This window comes from Anser brachyrhynchus (assembly GCF_964034855.1).
Source record: "Anser brachyrhynchus genome assembly, chromosome: 8".
Lineage (NCBI taxonomy): Eukaryota > Metazoa > Chordata > Aves > Anseriformes > Anatidae > Anser > Anser brachyrhynchus.
Genome location: NC_137702.1, coordinates 19,703,626 through 19,730,218, shown reverse-complemented (window position 1 = coordinate 19,730,218; position 26,593 = coordinate 19,703,626). Strand labels below are relative to the sequence as shown.

Below are 26,593 nucleotides of genomic sequence, written 5' to 3'. Positions count from 1 at the left end.
CATATGCTCCTACTATTGCTTTTTGGGTACGGGAAGCTCCCTAGCTAGTTGCAGTTTATGTCAGGAAACCCATACAATATGTATAAGGAGACAGAAACATTGTCCTGTGAACTGATCTGTGATGGAAAACTAGGAGAGGAAAAAGGGGATATGACATGGGACAGTCATACCAGAATATGATGCATATTCCATATTTTTTTTCCTAGTAAAAACCTATTATAAACAACCTCTTAAAATATTTGTGAAGAGTGGTTTGGGTTTAGATGATACATACGGCGGCAGAGAGATAGATTAGAAGATTTCCTAAGGTCCTTTCCAAAAGACTATTAATTCCTGGATCAAAAGACTTTTACTTATCATCAGCTGATAGTTGTGTAATCAGGTCTCCTAGCAACCAGCACTCACTGTAACATTTTCTTCTGCTTTATATGATTGCCAACGCATATTTTGTTCCTTTTGACTAGTAAGCCATTTCCTTTGTGAAAAGAAAAAGGATTTATCTCTGAGTGAGAGAAATCAGCGCATAGCAGATGCATGGTTATTAATCATTACATTGGTTACTAATCATTAATGAACATTGAGCCAGATTAGCTGGTGAGGAGGCTAAGAGGTCTGGAAGCCAAATATTGTATTGGCTATAAGTCTGGGCTGTATACTGGAGAGACTTGACAGCCTAAGAGATGGTTGCTGGAAGCCATAAGTTTGGACTAGCCACTTGGAGATACCCATCTGCATGTGTTTCTGAGCATAAGGCAGCTGGGAGATCCTTCCAAGAGTCATCGACTTGAGTAAACACATTTACTATATCCTTTCAAATTATTCTGTAGGAGGGTTATACTTCTCTATTGAATTCTACAACATGCCTCAAGAATCTGCCATGAGACTAAGGTCTATTATATCTTGTAGGGCTTTTCCAATGAATATTTTGTGTAGAGTTGAAAGCTAGGAATGATAGTAATGAGTTGAAGTATATAATCCTAAGACATTAAGGAAAAAATATCCTGACAACCACTTCAACTTTTTGCTGGGGAGTTTTCTGCTTCATTCACAGAAAAATGAAAACTAAGCAAAGGAAGTTCTGCTTTCTTAGATGCTTTATGATCCATCCCTTACTATTTCAAAACCTAATTTTGAAAGAAAGCATTATCTCCAATGATCAATTAAAGTTTTCCTAAGTGCTGCCATTCAAAAATATTTCAGAGATGTCAGAACTCAAGATGGAAATTCAATAAATGATGATGCTGTACAGTATAAATAGCAAGAACAGATTAAATGTTTCAGCTTAAAAAAGCAGCTGGTGTACTAATGGGAACTCACTTCATAACATGTTCACTTGTAATTAATTTTTTCATCCTGTGATAAAAAAGTAATTTACATCATCAGTAGGAATACATCCTAATAAATCATGGCTAAAATCTTCACATCCACATATGCAAATTCATTGCTACTCTGAATTCCACTTCTGAAACTCACTTTTCACCTACTTCACTGGGTAGTTGTCACAAAACAGCTATGAGGGCATGAATGCTATGATGCAAGGATTTGCCATTTCTGCCTTTTTAAGGTCACAGTTTGCCCTAGGTTCCATGTCATTTCTTTTCCTTTACATCTTTCAAGAGTGATTGATCTTTTTTGATCTCTGATGACATTCCTCCGCTGTGTATTTTTCTTAACGTGACCAGGCTAAATTTTAACATTGTTTTTCAATAACAAATGAAACTATGAATAAAATACATTGCTCAACATTTTGGAAATTATTCTTTCTAAACCTTTTTAAAAAGTTCATTTCATAGTCTGCAAATGTTCATCTTAAAATTACATTTGTCATATTTCAGTTATCCAGTATATTAATGTGGATGATGGATTGAAAACACAGTTAACACATCTGTAGATTAAGCTGTATGACTAGATTTTGTATAACTACCCTTGGAAAACTTTGTTGGCAAATTGTGTGAGCAGAAAGATTTAACCAGCAGCAACTGAAATTGCTAGGCATGATAGGAGATTATTACTTGTGAAATCCTTTGGGAGGGGATATAGTGCTGTGTCAGGATATGGTTGGACATTGTTAATGCCATTCATAGTAATGAATGTTAATCATATCATTACTGCTATAATAAAGATTTCAGCCAAGTCTCTAAGCACATCCTCCTGGGCATGGAGCAAATAAATAGCAACAGATAGTTTCATAGAATCATAAAATCCTAGATTGGTTTGAGTTGGAAGAGACCTTAAAGATCATTCCATTCCAATTTCCCCGCTACGGGCAGGGACTTCTTCTACTAGATGAGATCACAGAAAACTCCATCCAGCCTGGCCTTGAACACTTCAGGGATGATGCATCCACAACTTTTCTGGGCAACCTATTCCAGTGCCTCACCACCTTCATATTAAAGGTGGTAAGCACCTGGGTTGGGGAAATATCAGAAATGAGTACAAACTAGGAGAGGAACACATTGAGAGCAGCGCTGTGGAGAAGGACTTGCAGGGTTCTGGTGGACAAAAAGCTCAACATGAGCCAGCAGTGCGTGGTTACAGCCCAGAGGGCCAACTGTACCTGGGCTGCATCAAGAGAGGCATGGCCAGCAGGTTGAGGGAGGTGACTGTCCCCTTCTTTGTGAGGCTTCACTTGGAGTGCTGCATCCAGGTCTGAGATTCCCAGAACAAGAAAGACTTGCACCTTTTAGAGCAGGTCCAGAGGATGGCCATGTAGCTTCTGGGAGTTCACATAGCCAACTAAATACAGAGCAGAATGAAGATCCCCTGATTCCCAGTATTGCAATCAGTGAAAAGAAATGCAAAGCATTCAGAAAAGAGATTTTTAAGTTTCTCAGAACTTTTCAGAGAAATCTTGCCTTTCACACCCCACTGTTTTCTTTTACTTCCAGTCCTTCTCTTCTGTATACCCTGCCATTAAGCTCATAGTAAAAGAACCTTTCTCAAAGACCGTCCTCATTCTCGGTATTAGCATTAACGGGACTGCTTTAAACCTGCCAGAAAGACTCAAACAGCGTATGAGTGCAGAAAAAATATGGTTAAGATCATGACAGCAACATAAATTACTCAAAATGAATTGTTTCAGAAATTGTTGAGAGAAATTGAGCCCTGCTTCTGCTTCTAGATCCACAAACCCAGAGCAGTTTCTAATTATTGTGACAAATTCTCAATTCAAATGAAACATTGCTATATGACTGTACCCAGAACTAGATCAGATAAGAATCCAATCCATATCATACCCATAAAATTCTTTGTATATGATGTTAGCTCAATTCTTGATTTTCATTAAAGGTTATTAAAATGTAGTGAACATTGATTTAAGAATTAAAAAAAATTGCAGTTATACTCATTGTATGACATTATTAATGTAACTGTGACCCTTTGTTGAAGTCGCATTATACTGAACACTCACAAATGTAAGCCCCTCACAAAATGAATAATGATAGTATGACTAATAATGATACTTTGGCGATTAATAAAGCAGGTGAACTCAAAACTTAGGAAGACTGATAGGAAAATACCTAAGTGATTTCTGTTGTGCATTACAGAATTATAAATGGTCATGAATAAAACCTGCCATTAACAGCAAGGTAACAAACTGATGGACACAGCATCTGTAAAATCATTTGGACAAGTTTGTTATCAAAACAAAATTCATTTTCAAAAGCAAAACATTTTACCAAGTATGAAAGAGCTTAATTTGTTTTCAGACATGCTTTCAAATTTTGCTTATCTCCCACATTTAAGTCTGCTTTTCAGTTTTATTTTCATATAAAAATACTGAACATGCAATTAACAATTATTTATTATTTACTGCTACACTTAGAACGTCTTCTACCACTGTGGAGTAAAGATGTGAGCGAAAGGGCACTAAGAAAAGCTGTGGTACTTGCTACCTCTGAGCAGCTGCTATTGCTGTGATTATGGAATAGAGCTGACCTTCCTGATGTAGCTTCAGATTGACTTCCAGTATTGACAGCAATTTTAGTGGAATAACTGCTGAAAGATCTACTCTCTCAATACTTTAATAGTCTTTCCAACAAATCATTGCACTCTCCTGTTCTATTTTTATATACTTTGCAGTGTGATTTCTGTATTCCTCAAATTTATTTCAATCTCTTTCTTTTCTTTTGATGGAATCATCTGGGAATCATGTATTCAAGTGGCAATTGTTAACCAAATCTTAAAATGGTATTTAAATGAGATTTTTCCCCCAAATAGACCTTCAGCGAAGGTTTATTCATTTTTTTTAATTCATTTTGTTTTTACAACCATTTTGCTTGATAAACTTTTAGCTAGTATATTCAGCATCAATCAAGTTGACAAGGGTAAAAAAAATAGTCAGAGGACCTATCACTGTAATAAGCAACTTCTGGGCCACTTACTTTGGCATGCAGATAGTTTTATGAGTAATTCAACAGCATTATTTTTATTAATAGCTACTCAGTGGTTGGAATAAAAGGCTAATACTCAATCTTGAAACTAATAAACCAGAACAGATTTTGTAATTGTAGGGATTTCAGCTGCAGCACCCATGATCTTTTTATTACTAGATGGCAGGTCAGAGATACAATGCCCAGCTACTTGAAAGCAGAAACATGGTTTTATATTCAGAAGTGGATATAAATCTCATGGCTTGTCTGGAGATATTCTCATATTGCTTCACTGTATAAGCCTTGCACCAGTAGAACTGAGATCAGAATCCTCCTTCACTAAATCATAATCACAGACAAGAATAGGAAATTGCTAAATCTCAAATAATTTTACTTAGAATCATTGTATGTATATAAGCTTTCAGCAACTCTTTGAAGGAGTTAAATGCACTTGAACAGAGTAAACAAAATATGTCTGCAAGACTTTTTATGAAAAAAAGTTACATCTCAGACAGTTAAGATGATGCATTGTCTAGCTGATCATTTTGTAAGGTATTAGGTACTAGCACATCATTAGGAATCAAGCTTTAGTTAAATGGTACTCTCAGTTGTTCATAGTCTGTGAAACAATGAGGCTGAGAGTGAACAGGTGATGATTAAAACACAGCACTTCAGGAAAATTAAAACAGTTACTACAATAATTATAAAAAATACTTAGGCATTTTTGTTAATTGTTTAAAAAAAAACAAACACAAAGCATCTGGTTGAAGCTTTCTGTGTGTAAATATAAGAACCTGTTATTTGTGGTGGTTTTGCACTGGTAGGTAGCTCAGCTCCACCAAACCTCTCTCTCACTTCCCCTGCTCAAAAGAACAAAAAGACAAGGGGAGAAAATAGAAAGAAAAATAGCTCATAAGTTGAGATAAGGACAGGGAAATTACACAACAATTACTCTCATGGGAAAAACAGACTCAGCATAAGGGAGATTAATATAATTATTGCCTGCCGATATCAGACTAGAGCAGTGAGAACTAAAAGAAAACTAAAAACATCTTCCCCTCCCATCCACCCTCTTCTATCTCATCCTTCCCCAAGTGGCGCAGGGCAATGGGAAATAGGGGCTGCGGTCAGTCCATAGTACTTCGTCTCCACTGCTCCTTCTTGGTCACTCTCTGCCCTTGCTCCACGTGGGGTCCCTCCCACTGGATGCCATCCTTCCCAAACTGATCCTGCAGGGGCTGCCCACAGGCAGCAGCTCTTCAAGAACTGCTCCCATACGGCTCTGTACAACAGGGTCCATCCCCCAGGAGCAAACTGCTCCAGCACGGGTCCCCCACGGGCGGCAGCTCCCCCCAGACCCCCTGCTCCTGCGTGGGCTCCTCTCCACGGGCTGCAGCTCTGGCCTGGAGTCTGTTTCTGTGAGGAACCTTGCGATCTTTTGTCTATTGTAAGCTCAAGCAATTGCTGCTAATGCTGACAGTGCCTCTGCTGTGCTGCTGTCACCTCTGGATTCTTCCTCTCTCCCCTGTTTCTGCACAGCCTCCCCACTTACCCTGCTCTGCTGGCTCTGATAAAGGAGGTCATCCTCCCTGTGACACTTTGGGTGCTGTGGCGACAGTATCTGGGCTGCAGGTGCTTACCAGATGTAACAGTGTGGCAACAGCAAATGTTGCAGTTATGGGAGGACTCTAAATAGGTATTACAGATGATTAGATGCATATTTAGAGTGTATCTGACACGGACATATGTTTTTTGATTGTTAGACACTTTGTTTACTCTGTATTAAATAATCTTAATTTTGCAAAGGAATGGAGACTGGGTTGCAGCCCTGTGATTAGAGCTGCATGGCCAGAACAAGAACCAAATTGGAATTATCAGAACATATATCCATCATCAGACCATTATCCATGTCCAGGTGGAGACCAGTGATGAGTGGTGTTCCTCAGGGGTCAGCGTTGGAACCAGCACTGTTTAACACCTTTGTTGGTGTTGTGGACAGTGAGATTGAGTGCATCCTCAGCAGGTTTGCTGAAAACAACAAGCTGTCATTCAGTCAATATGCTGGAGGGAAGGGATGCCATCCTGAGGGACCTGGACAGGCCTAAGAGTTGGGATTGTGTGAGCCTCACACGGTGCAACAAGGTCAAGTGCAAGGTCCTGCACCTGGGTCGAGGCAATTCCAAGCACAAATACAGATTGGGTGGGGAACAGATTAAAAGCAGCGCTGATGAGAAGAACCTGCCTGGGAGTGCTGGTTGACGAGAAGCTCAACATGAGTTGGCAATGTGTGCTTGCAGCCCAGAAAGCCAACTGTATCCTGGGCCACATCAAAAGCAGTGTGGCCAGCAGGTCGAGAGAGTTGATTCTCCCCCTCTACTCTGCTCTTGTGAGACCCCACCTGGAGCACTGTGCTCAGCTCTGTGGCTCCCAGGAGAAAACGGATGTGGGCCTATTAGAACAGGTCCAGAGGAGGGCCACAAAGATTATCAAGGGGCTGGAGCACCTCTTCTATGAAGACAGGCTGAGGGAGTTTGGGTTGTTCAGGCAGGAGAAGAGAAGGCTCCAGGGAGACCTTATAGCTGCCTGCCAGTACCTAAAGGGGGTGTACAAGAAAGCTGGGGAGGGACTCTTTGTCAGGGAGTGTAGTGATAGGAGAACTAATGGCTTTAAACTAAAACAGGGCAGATTAGGTATTAGGAAGATGTTCTTTACTATGAGGGTGGTGAGGCACTGCAACAGGTTGCCCAGAGAAGCTGTGGATGTCCCTTCCCTGGCAGTGTACAAGTCCAGGCTGGATGGGGCTTTGAGCAACCTGGTCTAATGGAAGGTATCCCTGCCCATGGCAGGAATTAGATGATTTTTAAGGTCCCTTCCAATCCAAACCATTCTATGATTTTATGAAAGCAGAAGATTGCAAGGAGAAAAGGATCAGAATGGAAGACTGTTGAGGAGGATTGTAAATACACTTAAGTGACCCTGCAGCTGGGAATGCATAAAGTCTGCAGAGTAGTAATGTAGAAAAGCACAGAGATTGTACCTACTGCTGTTTGTGTTCTGTGTGTTGGGCAAGTAACACATCTGTGTATAGATAACATAGGTGTCTGGTAAACTGGCAGGTGCCCTATGGATGCGCATGTGCTCCCATCCTTGGTACAGATAAGATCAAAGAAGTACAGTGAGGATCGCAGCATGGTGGTATAAACAGTGCCTGTGCAAACCCTTGTTAAACAGGTGTGAACAACAGGCCAGTAACCTTCTCATGTGGACCGAGCTAAGCAGTGCCTGTATCTCAACTTGTGTGTCTCTGCCTGGGTACTGCTTCAGGGATTCCCCGTTTGCTGAGGTAATAAAAACAAATCTAGTCTTTGCTTTTTAGCTGTGGGTCTGTGTTTGCTCCTGGTGCCTGCCTGTGCTGTCTCACACACAAAGAAAACCAAGCTAGACTTTCATCACATTCTTAAAATTATCAGTAAATCTTGCCTAATAGAACTTTTTAAAAGATGCTTTAACTGAGGTGTCATAAAACTTCTAAAAATATAAGCTTAAATACCATGTGATACTTTCCAGCTGTGCTGGATCTGCAGTATTTTGTTTGCAAAGCCTTTGTGAATGCTACCAATTTACTTTCTTTATCATCACAATCTGGTAGCTGCCAAACTTTGCATGAGATAGTACTAAGTACTAATACAAAATACATCTTAAAGAGAACTCCCCTCTTTTGAGAGCAGATATTTATTGCATGATTGGATTTCACTCAATCTAAAGTATTTGAATGGGCTATTTTTCTCCTCCTATGTGCAGCTTCTTCTGAACAAGAATAGCCAAATTGCTAATGGCTTAGTAAGTCAGTTGTAAAACACTTAGCTTTATTGGGGGCAAGGGGTGGAGGAGTAAGAGAAGGAGCATATACTAACTGGCTCTATAGCTACCCTGAAAGTAAATTAAGTTGCTTAATCAGTATAAATTTCCTAACTCCCTCATCGCCATTTGCTCCTTCTGGTGCTCTCTTCGCAATACCATCCTACTAATTAGTAGAGGATGGACTGCATTAATCAGGAATCCTGACAGCGAATTTGTGCAATATAATCATACAGAAATTTGGCTATACCTGTTTCAGATTCCTCAGAAGTCAATTCAGTTTGGGTAACCTTCAGTACCACTGAAGTCTATGTAATTGCTTTGGTTATCATCTAAATTGTATGTTATTAAAACCTTATCAAATATTATCAATGTTTGCTTTTAACATGCTTTTAAACCATGTCTGGATTAAAAAGCATAAAATTGCAGGCATTTCTATTTTTTTTTTTTATGAACTGTTAACTGTTTTTCATTATAAGCCTCAAGGAAAACCCATCAATTTCAGAAAAAATAACAGGAGCTTGTTCTTAGTGCAGGATGTGTTTGATCTTAGTGCAGTATGTGAACACGGAAAACTGGAAAAAAAAATCATGAGACTTATCTATTGAGAGTTACAAAAAACATAAAAATCTTCTGTTTTGCTAGTTGCTGAATTTGAGAAAGTATCAGAGGAAATTATTACATCCTTCCTTTTGTTCTTATTTTTTTTTCTACTCTTGAACATTGCACAAAATGGATTTTTGTCTAGTCTGTCTTCTTCTTTCTCTTTGTCAAGTCGATTATTTCTTTCTGTCTACGTCTTCAAAAGAAGGATGTGAGTAAGCAAATCTTCAGCCGGACACTCTCATGTGAAGACTAGAGCCCAGGGGACAGAAAATTAAGACACACAATATCATGAGATGTAATTTAATTTTAAGTTCTGACAACTATAAACATGTGCTTCAGTGAATACTTGTGACCTAATTATCAATTACTGAAGAGGATCTTTAAACAAATTGAAAATAGTCAGATACAGGAGAAAAAGTCCTCTAACTAGCCAAACAAGCAGAAAAAGAGAAAATGAACCAAAAAGTTTTAAAAACAAATGTTTGGGGTGTGTGTGTTATTTTGTACTCAGCCTAGTTTTCTTCTAGTCTAAAGTAAAAAGACTGGTATAAGAAGGGATACAATTATGCTTTGTTCTGCAAATGCCAAAAGAATGCTAGCACAGAAGCGGGATATGCTCATGGAAAGTAGTGTAGAAAGCAGTGTGGTTATTGTCAGCCACTGTGATGTATTAAAATCAATCCACTTTTAAAAACTAAACTGATAGGGCAAATAAATGTATTTTAACTGGTTACTGAGATCTTTCAAGCAGAGAATAGCATACCAGTTCATTAACAACAGTATTCTATGTAAGATTATTTCTGGAATAATAAAATATTAAGCTTAGGAGCTAAAAGGTTGAAATATGTTTTCTCTGTGAATTGCAGCACCTTCAATAACAAGAAAAAAAAAAGAAGTTTGAATTCTCTGAATCACTTCAAAGGGGAAAGTTCATGCACAGATAAAAACTCATTTGGCAAGTGAAAGGACATCCCTGAAATAAACTTATAATACCTAGGAGATGCTTAAATAGCAGAGATATAGTGGAAACAATTTCACTAACTCCTGTATGTGTTATATATGGTTCAGAGAAAGGAACAGAATAGAAGTAGAACACTGTCTTAAAAATAGCCAATCACACTGCTAAATTTCATTCTGCTCCACTAAGTTCACCAAGTGACCACAATTCTTTCTCAACACAATAGTTCTCCATGATGTATTTTTGGGTTGAATAGTTAACAAATTAACACATTGACTAGGGAAGGGAATGGAAAATGTGCAGGATATGGCACGTGGTAGCAGATGATCTTTTCCAAGGAGAACAGGTTAATGCTGAGTAATATTTCTGAGGTCCCACGCAAGAAAAATTGCTCTGAGTTATTCTTCAATATAAATTGACTATATTCTTCTCCTCTGGAGAATAATCATTAATAGGTATATACATATATATTTTCACTAAAAGAAAGAAATACAAAGCACTTTCACATTATGGGTTCTCTTTCAACATTTTTCTTTCAGAAAGTGTAGATATGGATTTAAAAATATTTAAAGCCACAGTTTCCATTAATCAGTCACATTTATGCAGGAGAATAATCATGTGCCCTTAGGTAATTGTATAAGGAAGCCAAAAGAGACATTATTCATTACCATTACAAGAAAGACTTGATGTAGATGTGGATGCCATACTGAACTTCCAGAGGGGAAGCCCAAGTGTAAAGAAATGAGATAATTACTTTGAATGACAAATGAAATGCCATTGTGAAGCTACAGGGAGAAAAAAAAAAGTCCAGTAGTTTCCTGAGTTTTAAATGTAATATTCTCAGTTAAGGGGGAATAAAAATACCCTGTGATTGAATTAATACACTCAGAAAAAGGAGTGTACTAACCACAAAAGTACAAGCAGATGGACCCATACCCAGATCACTGACCTCAGCTGAACTTTAGCTGCAACAGAAATTAAAACCAAAGCCCACTGTAGTACAATAACCTTGAAAGTACCTACAAGGAAATTAATCCTTAACCAAATCAATAATCCACAAACTGACAACAGAGCATTGAGCCAAGTAATTTTTCATTTGCACCACCTTTGCCCTCCTCAGTCTGCAGAGCACAGTTTAGTGAAGCTTCCAAGGCTCCATGTAAAGCTTCATTTCATTTCTCAGAATACCATCTTGTACTCCCTGCTTGGCAATTTCACTATTCACACAAGCAGAGTCCCTCAGCCTTCTTTGAAGGTTGTCTCCATGGACATCTGTGGTGTGTAAGACTCCTCACAGATTCGAGTCACTACTCAGCATGAACAAACAATCAAAAACCCCTCCACACTCCCAATCACATTTCCACAGTACAAAAAGGCCAGTCAGATTTAGAGATTGCTGTCCCAAGCAGAACAAGGAAGACTTTTTTTTTTCTTTTTTTTATAATAATAGAAGCTTCATTCAGATGAAAAGATTTTTAAATAAAATATTTTTCATTTCACAGCCTTTTTCTTTGCAGACCTTGAGGACAGTCTGAGCACTTATAGCTGAATGGGATTTATTTGTCCAATCATTCAGACCCTATGGATCTTCCATTTTTGTTATCGTTTTCTCCCTTTTAAGAAAGTGAACTATGAAATGCTTCCTGTGTCAAGATATATTTATGCAGTTCCAACTGCTTTATTCTACTTTTCAGTTTCTAATTATTTTCTACAGCCTACACGTGGGTGCTATATTCAGGGTTTCAAAAGCCTAACAGGAAACAACTTTGACTAAGATCTCTTTTGTAGGAGTGATGGAATTGAGAGGCTGACTCAAAATCATAAAGAAAGCAAACAAAAAGATGTCTCTAAACAAGATGTCTCAAAAAGAGAATTTTGAAGAATCCTGAATCAATATTCAGGATTAGTTATCACATTATTAATATATTAGAATACATTTATATAATATTTTAGTTTATATATTCAAATATATTACTATTAAAAAGGAATTCCTACAGAGGGTTTCAAATCATCAGTGGTATAAAGAGAACTGCTGAAGAGGCTAGAAGAATAATTCCTCCCAGTGAGAAAAAAAGAAGAATGGCTTCATGAAGACAGTACAAAAACAAACAAACAACAAAAAAAAACACAACAAAAACAACAACAACCACCACAATTGTCATTTGGGTAGATCCCTAAGTCTTAGGACAACAGAGCATGAGGTTTTGGCAATGCCAATAACCAAAGCTTTAATTATTTAAAACAGGAGAGCCAAAACTTAATGAAGATGACAATGATTGGGAGTTTGACAAAAAATTCCAAACCAGCACGAGGCATTCATATGCTAAAAAGGTGAGGAAAATATCTTGAAGCTTCCATCTCCCATAAAAACTTTACATAATTTGGTTTAAAGCTAACACACATACCTTGCAAAGACAGAGATGTACAAGAACATCAGATTTAGAAAAAGAAGTCTTCTATAAATTAAACATCTCCAATTCATCTGCTACAGGAGAAAAGACAGAGACTTAGTTTAGGTTTTACGGATTTTAGGAAAATCGTATAATATCATATTTGAAGATGGTATAAAGTTTCAAAGAGATATATGAAATTATGAAATTATAGGTACAACTAGGATTTTGCATTACAAAAAATAAACACAGAAAATGTTGGAAGGTGTCTCTTGGAAGGATAAATGTTGGAAGGTGTCTCTTGGAAGCATAAGAGTGTTTGATAGTGTAGCTGACAAAGCTAGTGATATAAAAATATCGTTGAGTAGGACAAAAAACCTCTACAAACAAAGTGGTGAATGAAAAATATTGCTTTGAGCAAAATAATTAAAAATAATTTCAGAGAAAGGTTCTCTATTTATCTTGAGTTAATAAAGGTTGGACAAAAATGCACAGCTTTCTTGTACTGGTAATTTTTTTTCCACCAGTTATCTCTATATTTTTTTCCATTTCTGTTAATACCTTTCTATTTCTTTTACTCAGATTTCCTCTTTGTATTAGAGCTTGTTTGTCTCAAACTCCAGAAAACACTGGCAAATTAAATCTGCATAGTCTGGGATTATGAAGAACATGTGGTCGTGAAGTTAATTGCCACATTACTTTCATTAGTCCCTGTGTATTTGCTACAACAAATATCACAGCATTTGAGGTATGCACTGTGCATATTTGTCTAAGACCGGTATGGAACCTGACCTGTTTTTTTTTCTTTTTTTTTTCTTTTTTTTGCCTCAAACAACTCAAGCAGGAGAGTGACGGACTGAGCCCTATGGAGGCAGGATGTCAGGATGCCTTTCTCCTCTCCCCCTTTGCAGTTGGAGAACATCCGTTTTGGGCAGATTGCTGGGGGCAGGAGAGGTGTGGAATCACTGAAAGCCCTCCCAAAGCTTCCAGAACACCAAACCACGCATGTATGAGACAGTTGTCACCCTGAGGGTGGTCCTGGAATGAGGAGACTTTATAAGGGCAGGAATGCCTGTGTGACAGTGTTGACCCTCCACCAAAGGATCAAGACTTTGTCTTGAGTAGACATTACTGGATCCAAGGTAGTGAAACCTCTCTTTCTCCTATCTCATTCTCTTAATATTTTCCTACAAGTTAAATGCCTGTGCTAAGCCCTATTATATATACCCTAAATATGACTCAGTGTGCTGTCTTCCTGCTATTTGCAATGTTTGTTGATTATTGTTGGGCACTGCCAGTTTTGCTGTAAAGCAATTGGTGAGGGATTAACACCTGTGCCAAACACCTTTATCCACACATTTAATTGATTGCTGTTAGAAATAACCAATAAATTGTTTATAGTGTTCCTCTGAGTCATTGTAGTGGTTCTGTTGCCTCTGTGGCCCTGCATTTTTTTTTTTTTTTTTTTTTTTTTTTGCGGGGGGATTAAGAACCACCTCCCTTGCAACCCACCAAGTAGGACAAGACAATATCATAATGAATGCCAGACTAATAACCCCAAATCCTGTTATCTGTTCAAGTAAGTTACTCTGTTGGTATGAATGCAGGGTATTTTACAAGCCAGAACACTAACAGCTTCCCAACAGCACATGTTCGTCTACTCTGTCCTGGTCAGGCCTCACCTGGAGTCCTGTGTCCAGTTCTGGGCTCCCTGGTACAAGAAAGACAGGGATCTCCTGGGAAGAGTCCAGCAGAGGGCCACAAAGATGATACGTGGCCTGGAGCAACTCCCCTATGAGGAAAGGCTGAGAGACCTGGGTCTGTTCAGCCTTGAGAAAAGAAGACTGAGAGGGGATCTTATTAATGTTTATAAATACCTTAAGTATGGGAGACAGAGGGATTTGGCCAACCTCTTTTCAGTGGTTTGTGGGGACAGGACAAGGGGCAACGGCCACAAAATGGATCACTGGAAGTTTTGCACCAACATGTGAAAAAACTTCTTCACGATGAGCGTGACGGAGCACTGGAACAGGCTGCCCAGGGTGGTTGTTGAGTCTCCTTCTCTGGAGATATTCAAGACCCATCTGGACGCCTACCTGGGCAGCCTGCTCTAGGGAACCTGCTTTGGCAGTGGGATTGGACTAGATGATCTCTTGAGGTCCCTTCCAACCCCTACAATTCTGTAATTCTGTGATTCATATTTAGTAGGAGAACCTCATTGTGTGTCCTCAGTTCTAGGGGTAAACAGGAAATACTTCTTCCCCACATACCATCACACTTTTGATTTTACACTTCATTTGTCAGTACACTCCTAAGGAGAAGGGGATTAATTACACTTAACAGTTTCTGCATTCCTCCTCGTTCTGACAAAAACAATCTATGTCATGTCATTAGTCAGCATAATGTTTTAACTGTCTTTGTGAGTTGAGACCTTAAAACTCATGACAACAATTTAAAAAAGCAAATACAAGGTAGAGTTAAACTGTATTAGCAAAAAAAAAAAAAAAAGTAAAAAATGCCAAGAGTCTAATAACTTTGTCTCCTGTATTGATGTCTCTTTGAAAAATCGTTAGGCAAATTTGTTTGTCTCTGTAGTTTACATTTTACCTTAACAGCACATTTGTAATCATTTTCAATTATGTTTTTCAAAATAATCAACCACTGAAACATATATGTGAATGGGCATATTTAGAGACCTCCAGGAATGATACACCCTCAAAATGTCTCAGAAAGCAACAAGAGTGCTACAACCTGGAAACCCTGAAATCAGGTGTATATCAAATTTTTATTGAACTGAACTTCTTACAGAGAAGAAGAAAATGAAAATCATAGAATCACAGAATCATAGAATATCCTGATTTGGAAGGGACCCACAAGGACCATCAAGTCCAACTCCTGGCACCACACAGGTCTACCCAAAAATTCAGACCATGTGACTAAGAGCACAGTCCAAACACTTCTTAAACTCTGACAGGCTCGGTGCTGTGACCATGTCCCTGGGGAGCCTGTTCCAGTGTGCGAGAACCCTCTCAGTGAAGAACCTCTTCCCGATGTCCAGCCTGAACCTCCTGTCACAGCTTGACACCATTCCTGCGGGTCCTATCACTGGTCACTACAGAGAAGAGATCGGCGCCTGTCCCTCCACGCCCCCTCGTGAGGAAGCTGTAGGCCGTGATGAGGTCTCCCCTCAGCATCCTCTTTTCCAGGCTGAACAGGCCAAGTGACCTCAGCTACTCCTCATACGTCTTCCCCTCTAGGCCCTTCACCATTTTTGTAGCCTTTCTCTGGACACTCTCCAACAGTTTCACGTTCTTTTTGTGCTGTGGTGCCCAGAACTGCACACAGTCCTTGAGGTGAGGCCGCACCAGCGCAGAGCAGAGTGGGACAATCACCTCCCTCAGCCAACTAGAGATGCCGTGCTTGATGCACCCCAGGATACGGTTGGCCCTCCTGGCTGCCAGGGCACACTGCTGGCTCATATCCAGCTTGCTATCAACCAAAACCCCCAGATCCCTCTCTGCGGGGCTGCTCTCCAGTATCTTTTTGCCCAGTCTGTATGTATAGCCAGGGTGGTCACTTCCCAGGTGCAGGACTTGGCAATAATAAAATCTTCTTAGTCTTTCAAATATTTTAAGAAAATATATTACAGGCTCTAAACATGACAACAAATAGATTAATATACTATCTAGACTGTATTTAGATCATTTATTATTTGAAAATAAAAATGCAATGCCTGAATATTTATTTTTACAAACTTAAACTACCTAATAAAAATTGTCACAGTGATGATGTAATAGTTAAGAATAGCCCCAGATAGATAAGGAATAGCAAAGCAAGACATTCCTTGTATTTTGTACTTCTGTTATTTATCTGCTTTCTTTTCCAAAATTAGAAAATAAATACTCATTTTATGTATGCACAGCAAGTCTAGAAGTACTGTGCTTATCCCTCTCAACTATGCAGTCTATCACTTCTGCAGCTGATTCATGAATTTCAAGAACAGCATAACTGAACTTGTGGTCCTATATTCAGTCTTCCAATGAAAAAGTCTACCAGTCTACTACAGATATAGTCTGATATCTTCTTTTGGACATGGACTACCCTGAATCAGAAACTCAGAAACTTTGTCATTCCATCTAATGAAGAGGCTGTCATGAAAATATTCAAGAATTTTTCCATATACTATAAGAGCTTCTACAGTCGACCTTCCAAGATGTGCTCTCTTAGCTTAGATTTAAATTAGATACTTAACACCAATATTAAAAAGGCCAGGGCCCCTACTAAGGGGTTTACAGGACATAAAGCCAGTGTTTCAGAGCAAGTGGAGCAGAATTGCAGAGGCCATATTATATTTCAAGGGAAAGCAATTCTTAAATGCAGGTGATAAGTGAAGGTTCTAAAGCACGGGCTGAATGTTATATACGTATAATGTATTAACGTACAAATTCTTTCCATATGAGGTTGGAGATCAAAAGATATCTTGTAGTCAAATACTTCACAAATCTTTTTTCTTTTTGAAAGCTCTTCAGAAGTCCTGTATTCTTTGAAACTTCTAATTCTTTTCCTTATTTGTTCTGAAAGAATATTTATATTAAAAATATAGGTCTTGGGAGAAGATATATATATTTTTTTCTTCCTGGGCTTCCATGCTTTAGATGTTACTTCATAGCAAAATACAAAAACACAATTAGTTGGATTCACCAACAGCAGAAGCTAATGTTCTCTATTCTTGTGTGATAAAGCTGAATGCAGTTTGGGTGACTCATTCTCTCCAAAAAAAAAAAATAAATTAGAGATCATTATTCGGTCTCTTAATACTTGCAATTAATGTGCGTACACGTAAAATCACTGGATTGCATCTGAAGTTGAAAAGGTTTGAGAAAACAAAGAAGACCGAAAGGCCTGGCTTATCATTGCTGCACAACTTTTATGTTGGTTTAGCTGCACTGTTTTTTCCATGACTGATATAAAACTAGTATGAAGCAACTACTGAGTATTCCACAGAGCTTAATTTGAGCTGATGAGGTAGATCATTCTGTGATCACTATCAACTCTTACAACAACATATTCTGAGAAGGTACACAACAATCACTATTCAAGGTTTATCACAGCTTTATAAGTTTTTTGTTTGTTTGTTTGTTTTTTTCAGCTTTTATTATGGAGCAATTAACATGGCCTTTTGAAGCCAACATACTGGAAAAGTAATCACAGACTTTGTGATGTAAGAACAAAAGCTGTTAAATGAGCCCAAAAATCAGAGTTTGAGGAAAATTTTAATTCTCGGTCAGGAGCAAAAAGTTGCAAAGGAGAAATTTTAGGGACATTTCTAAAACACAGATAACATAATCTTCTTCTAAAGTAGCAATATCAATTGTGATAATACAGTAGATTTGATAATCAGTCCTTTGATATGTCAAATACACCTGTCTGAATGTAGAAGGTGGATCATTTTTTCTAAACAGTAAAAATGTTTACACTTTGATATAGAACAAGTTTGCCAAATTAAGTTTACTACTATTTTAAAGTGCAAATGGCAACTGAAATTGAATCAGAAGAAAATATGGTTCTAAATTCTATGTCTAAAAGAATCTCAAATATTCTTTAATCTAAAAGAGAACCTCAATTCATATTCTGAACTGTTAAATTTTGCAAAGACTTGTTTCTTTTCCATCAGAGTAAAATAAAAGACCTACCTGTAGTTTACATGCACTCTTCGGTGTATGGATTTGTCAAGTTTTTAATGTTCTCATCTAAATACTTCTCCATTTTCTGTACAACTGAAGGGCTAAATAATTGTTCTATTCAACCTTCGCCTAAACAAAGTGACTGAGTGTAAAGGGGGAAAGAGGAGGAAGAAACTAATGAATTATACAGATTAGCATGAGAACAAGTAACAGAAGATAAGAAAGTGGGTGGCCATATTTCATCTCTCAATGAGTGTTACCTAGGAGACAAAGGACTGAATGATTGCATAAATGACCCTATGCCTGTGGATTTAGATTGATGAAATTATATAGGACTGCAGTTTATGCAGAACAAGGAAGTAGATTGTCAGGGGCACTGTTTATTAAGTGAAATAGAAAAGCCTGAAGCTTATTTTCATTCTGATGACTTTTTAAAGCACTTATTATCTAAGTCTTCTGTCCTTATTATCTAAGTTTCTGACCTAACAAAACTGTGGGATAAAAACTAACCAGCTACCCCTTCCAGCTGACTAATCACCCTTTTTAAAGACTCTTGTAGAGGACACTAATCATTGACTGAACTTCAGCTCTCATCAGCAGGACTCAAGTTGGTTCCCACAGACATACAGATGGTATTGTTAGGGCAGCATTTTGATGAATAACAAGGAGTTCATTATCTGTATCTGCTGGACTTCTAACAAAAGCAACCCTGTAGAATAAACCATAGTGTGCTCTCAAATATGACGATGAACAGATATCACTCATTAATTTTACAGTAGAGCAAGCTAGTAACACATAATCTGATATTGATATAGTAACCTTCATAGAAATTTGAAGTGGTCATCAAAACAACGATAGTGTTTGCTACCTCTTCACAAAATAAGCCTGAGAAACTCAAGAGAAACACTTGCAAGAATTCAAAAGGCATGTTGCCTCAATACAGCAAAAATGTCTTTTTTAGATGTGTTCCTAATCCCCAAATTTGCAAAGCTTTAGGAGGCGGCTTTGACTATTTCCAATGATTTTCTAACAGTTTTTTTTTTTTTTAATTTTCTGTACAAGTAAAAACTTACATATACTTGAAATAAGGAGGAAATAAACAGATAAGTATTTGAAAAGGCATAGGAAATAATATTTGTGATGAAACTCAGAGTGGTCAAAATGAGTTATATTGAACTATCCCTCACATGTTGGCCAAAATATAATGTTTGGGAAAGAATATAAAAATGTAGCAGTTATATAGTGAATGGAATCCGGATCAAAATCTTTACTTGCAGTTTCTTCATTTTTAAAAGTACCATAAATTGAGCAGCTGCAGTATTGAAATCTACAGCAGACTCATTTTGAGAAAGAGGTTTTAATAGTATTTGGATTAACATATATATATATATATTTTTTTTTTCAGAGCAACACAAACTGGGCAAATACACTTCTGGTGTTAAAAGTTTTAGTAGACTGCTACTGAACCACTACAGTTTCAATATAATCTGTTCCCATGTGATACTTGGAAGAAATGCTATGTTGCCACCCTCATACAGAGATTTTTGTAGATCGTATTTCATCACTATGGAACATTCAAAATGATATATAGATGATACCATAATCTTCACTTTAGCTTGGTCAAAACCAATCTAGAATATTCAGAGGTGAAAAAAACATTGTGACTGTCTTATGCATCTAGGTATTTATTCATCATGAACTTCAAAACAAAGAAAACTAATCTCACTACCTGTTTTTGGTTGATGTATCCAGGTTTTGGCAGCAGAGGGGCTGCAAGGAGTCCTCTGTGTGAGGAGATGGAAGGCTGCTGTGTTTGGGACAGAAGCCAATTCCAGCTGGTTCCAGAGAGCTCTACAACCGTGTCCCTGAGGCCCCACCTGAGCCCACCAGCAACACTGATGATGCCACTGGGAAACCATGTTTAAAAACAGACAAAATGCTGCACATCTCCTGCGGAAGAGATTACACTGGAGAAGGTTTATCCTGGGGGACCCACACAGTTTGCGAATGGCTACAGCCTGTAGGAGGTACCCATGTTGGAGCAGGGGAAAAGTCTGAGGAGCAAGGCAGCAGCAGAGAGCAAGTTTTATTGGGGAGGCAGGAAACTTGTTTCAGTTTTTGTCTTTGTTTCTCACTATCCAACTCTATTTTAATTGATAACAAATTAAATTAATTTTCCCAAGTATAGTCTGTTTTGCCCATAACAATAATTGGCATGTGATCTCCCTGCCTTCATCTTGACCAATGAAATTTTTCATTTTGCTTTCTCCTCATGTCCTGTTGAGGAAGAACAGAAGAGCAGTTGGTTGGGGATCTTGGCAGCAAGCCAAGGTCAACCATTCTACAACCTTTATCAAACTCTACTTCTGCACTGTAGGCTTCTCTAATGTGAGATTCTTTAGGTCAGTACTTTCCAAATATTTTTGTTGTTGTTGTTGCTGCAGCCACCACTTCAATGGTAAAAGACAAGAGCTAGCTGAGAAATAAGAACACATTCATGTGATGATCATGTATGATCACGAGTTTGCTGATGCCTGCACATGAATTTAATTGCACTTGCACAGAAGTTAAAAGCAAAACAGCTATTTTCACAAGTTCCTTATATGCATATTTATTCTGTATTGCAAAATTCATTTTGTAGTATTGGAGAATTCACTTTAGAAATGTGTTTCATCTGAAAGAATAATAATAAAAAAAACAAAACTCCCCAAACTCCCTGGTTTTAACAGGTGTCAGCAACCTTTAAGGCTGTATCAGTTGCAAATCTGACTAACGCTAGCTAGCACTGATCCAGGGAAACGCTGTTCATCCCACTTTCCAACACCTGTCTGTAACCTTTCTGATGGGGGGGCAGGAAAGAGCTGTGAAACACCCTGATTCAGCAAGAGATTCTTTCTTGTAGCAAAGCTGTGTGGTAGGGATTCAGGATAGTTTGCAACCCGAAAGGCAATATGCAAAAAGTACCCCTTCACTAGTTTACAGATAAACTGCACAGGATGCCTGCCTCTCCTTACATGGCTGGATAAGACTCTTTATGTAACCTTGGTTAATCCCAGTTGCCAGTCTGTTAAAATAATACTAAAGAACAGCTTTCTCTGGCTTCCAGAAAAGTGTCTTAACCATCTTTGGCTTGTACATTTTTATTCCTTTTAGGCAACTGCTAAAAGATTGCAACTCACTTCAGAATAGGCCCAGACTGCCAAATCACTGCAGTTGCTGTTTCTGCAGTTACCAGCCAGTAATGACAAGAGCTGGCAGCCTGGGACTCTCCTGCCTTCCCTCCAGTCATGTCAATTCTTAGTATTTTGCAGCAAGAGGGGCCAAAAAGGCAGCTTCTCTGTGAAATGTATGATAAAACTGAATGAAAGTCAAGGCCAAGAAAGCTATCCTATGTCAGTTTGGTAACAAGAAATAGCCCATCTTCATCTAGTTTCTTGGCCATAATAATTGAGTTGTTCACAGAATCACAGAGTGGCTGAGGCTGGAAGGGACCTCTGGAGATCATCTAGTCCAACACCCCTGCTCAAGCAGGGTCACCTAGAGCATGTTGCACAGGAAGGTTTCATCTTCTCTACGCCCTCCCAGTAGGCAGCTGTAGTCAGCAGAGAGGCCCAGCCCTGAGCTTTCTCTCCTTACTTCTCACCAAAGGAGTGTCCCCAGCCTACCCTTATATGCCGTGTGCTCCAGTCCCTCAGTCCCTCAAATGTCCTGGGAGGGCCCATACTACATACATCAGTAACTTTCTTACACTGGAGAGACCAGAAGAGGATGCCGCAGTTCAGATGCAGTAGCAAAAATGACACCAAGTAAGAGAGGAAAGTCATTTTACTGTTGGTTTATTACTATTATTATTAATATTGTAATTTGTTGCCCAGTCTTGGGAAGAACCACTAATGAAGCATCTTGAATGGACTTAACGCTTCACTCCCGTGCTTTTTCCTGGCAGACCAGAAGCCTTCTGGTTCTCCAGAGGAATGCTTGTCTCCATCACTGCTTTGACTGATCTGTTGTTGTTCCCTGTGCACCGCCACGGAGGGCACGACTTTGCCTTCAAGCCCTCGTTGGGCAGCCTTCTCTTTCCCACATGGAGATACCCAAGGCCCAGCATGGCCCTCTGCGGGAGGCCTCCTGTTGCCCTGTGCAGTAGCCCAAAGGAAGCCAAGTCCAGACTTGCCCGCTCCTTGGGACATTGTACAGAGGAGATGCCTCCTCTTCATGAGAGGCGGGGATGGGGAATAGGGGGTAGGAAAGGAGGCCATCCTGCAGGCAAGCCTGTGAGATGCTAATGGATGGCCCTTCTTAATTCATCGTGGGGATGGAGGCTGTGCTGTGGACAAGGAGCTCTGTGGGCGCTCCTGCGATGACGATGTTGTGGCCTCGCAGATGGGAGCCCTGGCACGATGCTGTTCTGCCACATCAGCTGGGTTGGAGGTGGATCTACCCCAATGGTTCTTCCTTCTCCTCCTGAGGTGGATCCACCTCCATAGGCTTCTCATCATCTGCCATGGTGATGGGCATTGCTCCTCTTCCAGTGGCACTCCTCTGTCCCCACTTCTTCTCTGGTTCCAAGATCCAATTCTCTGTTGTCCTACAGAGCCAATGACAGACACTGCTCCAGGACCTCTTCATTCCAACCATTGCTGGGTATCATAACCAGAGGGGCCTGGAAGCTCCGTGAATGGTGGGCCAGGCACAGAGGGTTTTACAGGGCCCTGAACAAAATTTGCTGCAGATGCCACCGTGACATCAGGAAGCCTCTGTGAGGGCCCCTGTGATGACCTGCCATGGCCATAGTCCAAAACGGCCATATTGGGAGTGGGTGTCTGCGGCCTGAAAGATGCCTTCATGCAGAAGGAGGAGGAGCACTGGGGGGCTGAGGGCCCCTTTCCTGGGGATGGCTCTCCTGGGCCATTTTGCTTGCCAGAGAGACGGCTGCCCCTTGGGCGCAGGGGCCGCCCTCCGCCTCCACTCCTGTGCCCGGGCCTCCAGCTCGCTCCTCATACCCTGCCTGGGTCCCTGTGCCACAAGCACACCGGCCAGCCGAAAGCGAAAGGGGGCCGCCTGGCGGCCGCCGGGAACCACTGCTCGCCGCCGGGGCGAGGCGGGCGGGCGGTAGCCGGGAGCGGGAAGCGCGGCGACATCTAAGGGTGGCGGCCGTGTGAGGGACCAGGTGTCGCGAAATGGCGGCGGCGCAAGGGAGGAGACGTCATGTAATGTCTGCCACATGAGGGAGGAATTGTCACGTGACGGTGGCTGCGTGAGGGAGGAGGCAGCGCATAATGGCGGCTGTGCCGTGCCATGTCCGTGCTGATGCAAGGTGCTCTCCTTTCCTGCTCCCCACCCTCGGCTGTAGCGGCCTCCCTGCGCCCTTCTCTGCCGCTTCCCTTCGCTCCCTTCCCTGTGCTCCTAAGGCGGGCTGGGAGGCGATACCTGCGCTGGAGGGCTGCTGTGAGGATGAAGCCCTCATCTCCAAAGTTGGGTGACGTTGGCAGTAGGGTGATGGTTGGACCAGATGATCTTGAAGGTCTCTTCCAACCTTAATGATTCTATGATTCTATGAAAACTCAAAAGATGACATGTTTACACAGCTAAATCAGGAGAGTTATTATTGACCATCTCCCTAAACATAATATAGGGAATGATATAATGCATTATAAGCCAACCCACCTTATTTATTTATTATTTTTAATTGTAATTTCTCAGTTTTTCAAACAGCTTAGATGTAGTTCGTAAATGTAGTTAGTTTTGACCTTGGACAACTTGCTAAATTTCCAATTTCCTTCAACTTTGTGAAATCTTATTGTCAAGAATTTAATTCTGGTTGTGATGAAAAAGGTTTTCGAGTGAAAAGTGATCAATTTCAGTTGTAGGATTGTTTGAAAAAAGATAAAAATGTGCTGTTGCATTGGAGACCTGAGGATAAAAACGAGCCAATGGGGGAAAAGCAAAACACAGCAGAAGCTGCTTAAACTACGTGTTAAAATGTGGAACTAGATTCTTCTAGAATCCAAAGGCCAGACTGCTAGTAGAATACAAACACTGGATATTGCTGTTCGCAGCCTAATAGAAAAGTTGTGTATTAAAATTTCATTTCATATATGTGAAATGGAGAAAAGAAAAAGTAGTTTAACAGATGAGTCACGAATGAACAATATTAGGAAATTCTATTAGTCAGACTCCCAAAGCTTCAGTCTGAAGGAACAGAATGAACAGAATTTAATGATGTGCAAATTATCAGATTGCAAACAAAATAAAATATTTATTAAATATTTTACAAAGATTTTTTATGATGAGCTAAGTCTATTAAAGTTATTAAAATTATGGTAAATCTCACTGATACTCTTGAAATCAGTTACATTCTTTCTAAAGTGGTATGGTGGATATCTCAATTAATTTCATTTGAGTTGCAAGTTACAAGAATTTATAAGGAGGTTAAAATTTAATATGGTTTAAAAAGCCTACTATGTATATGGACACGTCAATACTTTATGTCAATATAAATTCTTTCAAGCTGGAGATCCTCTACCTCACTGAAGCATGTGAATTGCGGTTATAATCGTAGAATAATTTAGTTTGGAGGGGATTTCTGGAGGTGTCTAATCCAATCTCCTGTTCAAAGCAGGGCCAGCTTCCAAGAAAGCTCGTATTTCTCAGGACCTTGTCCAGTCAAGGTTCAAAAATTTGCCAGGATGGATACTCTATAACCTCTCTGGGCAACATTTCAGGTCTTTATTCCTCTTGTTGTGAACAGTTGCTGTAAAAAAGCTGAATTTAAGATACATATATATATATACATTTTGAAAATGTATACTACTACTGTAAACCTGACAGAATATTTACAATTCTCTTTTGATTATTATTTTTCCTTAATCTATGCTACCAATCAACTATTTCAGTCATCAGTTCAGTTCAACATTTGAGGCATTTATTTGTTTATAACTGATATAAAAAATTCTCTGCTTTTTATTGCATGCCTTGCCTCCTTACTTGGAGCTGCTAGTCTTCATTACTATGGGATTTGCTGTAAAGACAACACAGGTAGAAGTGTTCATCTGGATTTCATCTTGTCAAAGTTTATGATTTCAAACTATGCTTTCAGTTTTTAAACTCACCATTTAATTCTTATACATGTATCTGTCTCCACATTAACCTGAATTTACAGATTTAAAATCCTTAGTAGGTGAACTTATGCCTAACCATATATCATGCAAGCAATTGTGTATTAAACTGTTGAAAGTGTTGCTGTGGTTAGAACAGACACATTTTTCACATACATTTTCCATGATTTGTATTGTCTCTTAACATTGTTCTTTTGCAGATAAGTGGTTTATCAGCAGACAGTTGTCATTTTATTCCAATAATGATCTTTCCTTGATGGTGATGACAGTGTCCACCTCATCATTTTTTTGCCTGTTTGGGCACCCTATGGAACTGGATCAGAATTCAAAGTTGCATAGTAATTAGGCAGGTGTTTAACTGTAACACTGAACAGCAAACAAGGTCTAGAGTTACTGGTTTGGAACAAAACAAAAACAAACAAACAAAAAAGGTGACCTAGAGCTTCCTATGAGTACTGCCTGAAAGAACAAGAGAAAGCTTTTGGAAGAGAGAAAACGTACGTATCCAAAAGTTGAGACCACCACATTGGTTCTGATCTGTTTCTCAATACCCTGCAGATCATTTTGCAAAGTGACAGAAGCACAATAAAATCTGTTTATATAACAGGATAGGAAGTATACTAGGGGTAGAAGAGGAAAGTTGGCTGGTGATATGATTTGGCATGATGAAAGAAATAGCAGAAGGAAGACTGCCAGTAAAGAGAGCTTAGGGTAGGCCTGTGAATAGCATGCAAGCTGGCCTTCATCCATGACTTTGCCAGCTTTCCTTGCACTATCAGCCTTGGCAGTTCCAGTTTGGTAGTCTTTGACTCTGCAAGCATTGCAGCTGGTCTTAATGACAGGCAAATCTGCTTGAAAAAAAAGAGACATATTTCACCTTGCCATTTTAAGAGAGAAATATAAGCTGCTCTTAGAAAAATCTGAAAGTGCTCTAAAGAGTTAAGAACTGGCATAGACTAACAAAGAAGAGAAAACTTTTGCTTGCAGTCATTCACCCATTTCTTCTAAGCTTCAGTAGAATGAAAGAAATAAAAGAATTACACAAATTTGCTGTTGCTTTCTTTAACTTCAGCAAGACCTGCTTGAGTATGTCCATTTTGTCAACTCTGCAGAAGGCAAAAATGTACAGATTTTTGAAGATTACTTGCAAAAAGTGAAAATGAAAGATGATAGTGCTGTCAAAGCACGTACAGACAAAACAGATGAACTCTTTTTCTTTCAGCATCTGACTGTACTGCAACCAGACAAATAGAAAATTTGATACTACTGTGACAAATCAGGTACGTCTACTTTAAGAGGCTAAACTTTTTTTTTTTTTTACTTGCTACCTAAGTGCTTCCCTTTACATCTGATCTAGTGAGATTATTTCTGCCATGCACACCAGGTCTGTGCCACACCAGTTCTGCCCTTCTCACTGTATCGCTATTAAGCAAGCATACGGTGAAACATGCTGTAAAAATAATGACAGCAGGATCCTGACCTATGCTCAAATTGTTCTTTCCTCATGTATTCAGTCAGTGAACTGGAACAATCTGTAAAGTGGAAGTCTTGATTCTGCTGACAAGCTTTTCAAGCTTGATGTCCAAAAACCACAGCATTTACCCTGTCT

General features: G+C 39.4%; 1 long non-coding RNA gene across 10 annotated transcripts in view; it reads left to right on the top strand.

Moving 5' to 3' along the window:
* The window catches only part of LOC308199022, a 75,646-nt gene that overhangs the window by 36,407 nt on the left and 12,646 nt on the right, over nucleotides 1-26,593 (top strand). For 3 of the 10 annotated variants that reach the window (XR_013954341.1, XR_013954342.1, XR_013954347.1), the window contains exons 2-3: nucleotides 13,024-13,324; nucleotides 19,619-26,264. This is a non-coding gene — a long non-coding RNA (uncharacterized lncRNA). Of the gene's footprint in view, nucleotides 1-7,601; nucleotides 7,714-13,023; nucleotides 13,325-19,618; nucleotides 26,265-26,593 lie in introns of all 10 variants that reach the window. The other 7 variants (XR_013954338.1, XR_013954343.1, XR_013954345.1 and 4 more) reach the window with 4 other exon arrangements.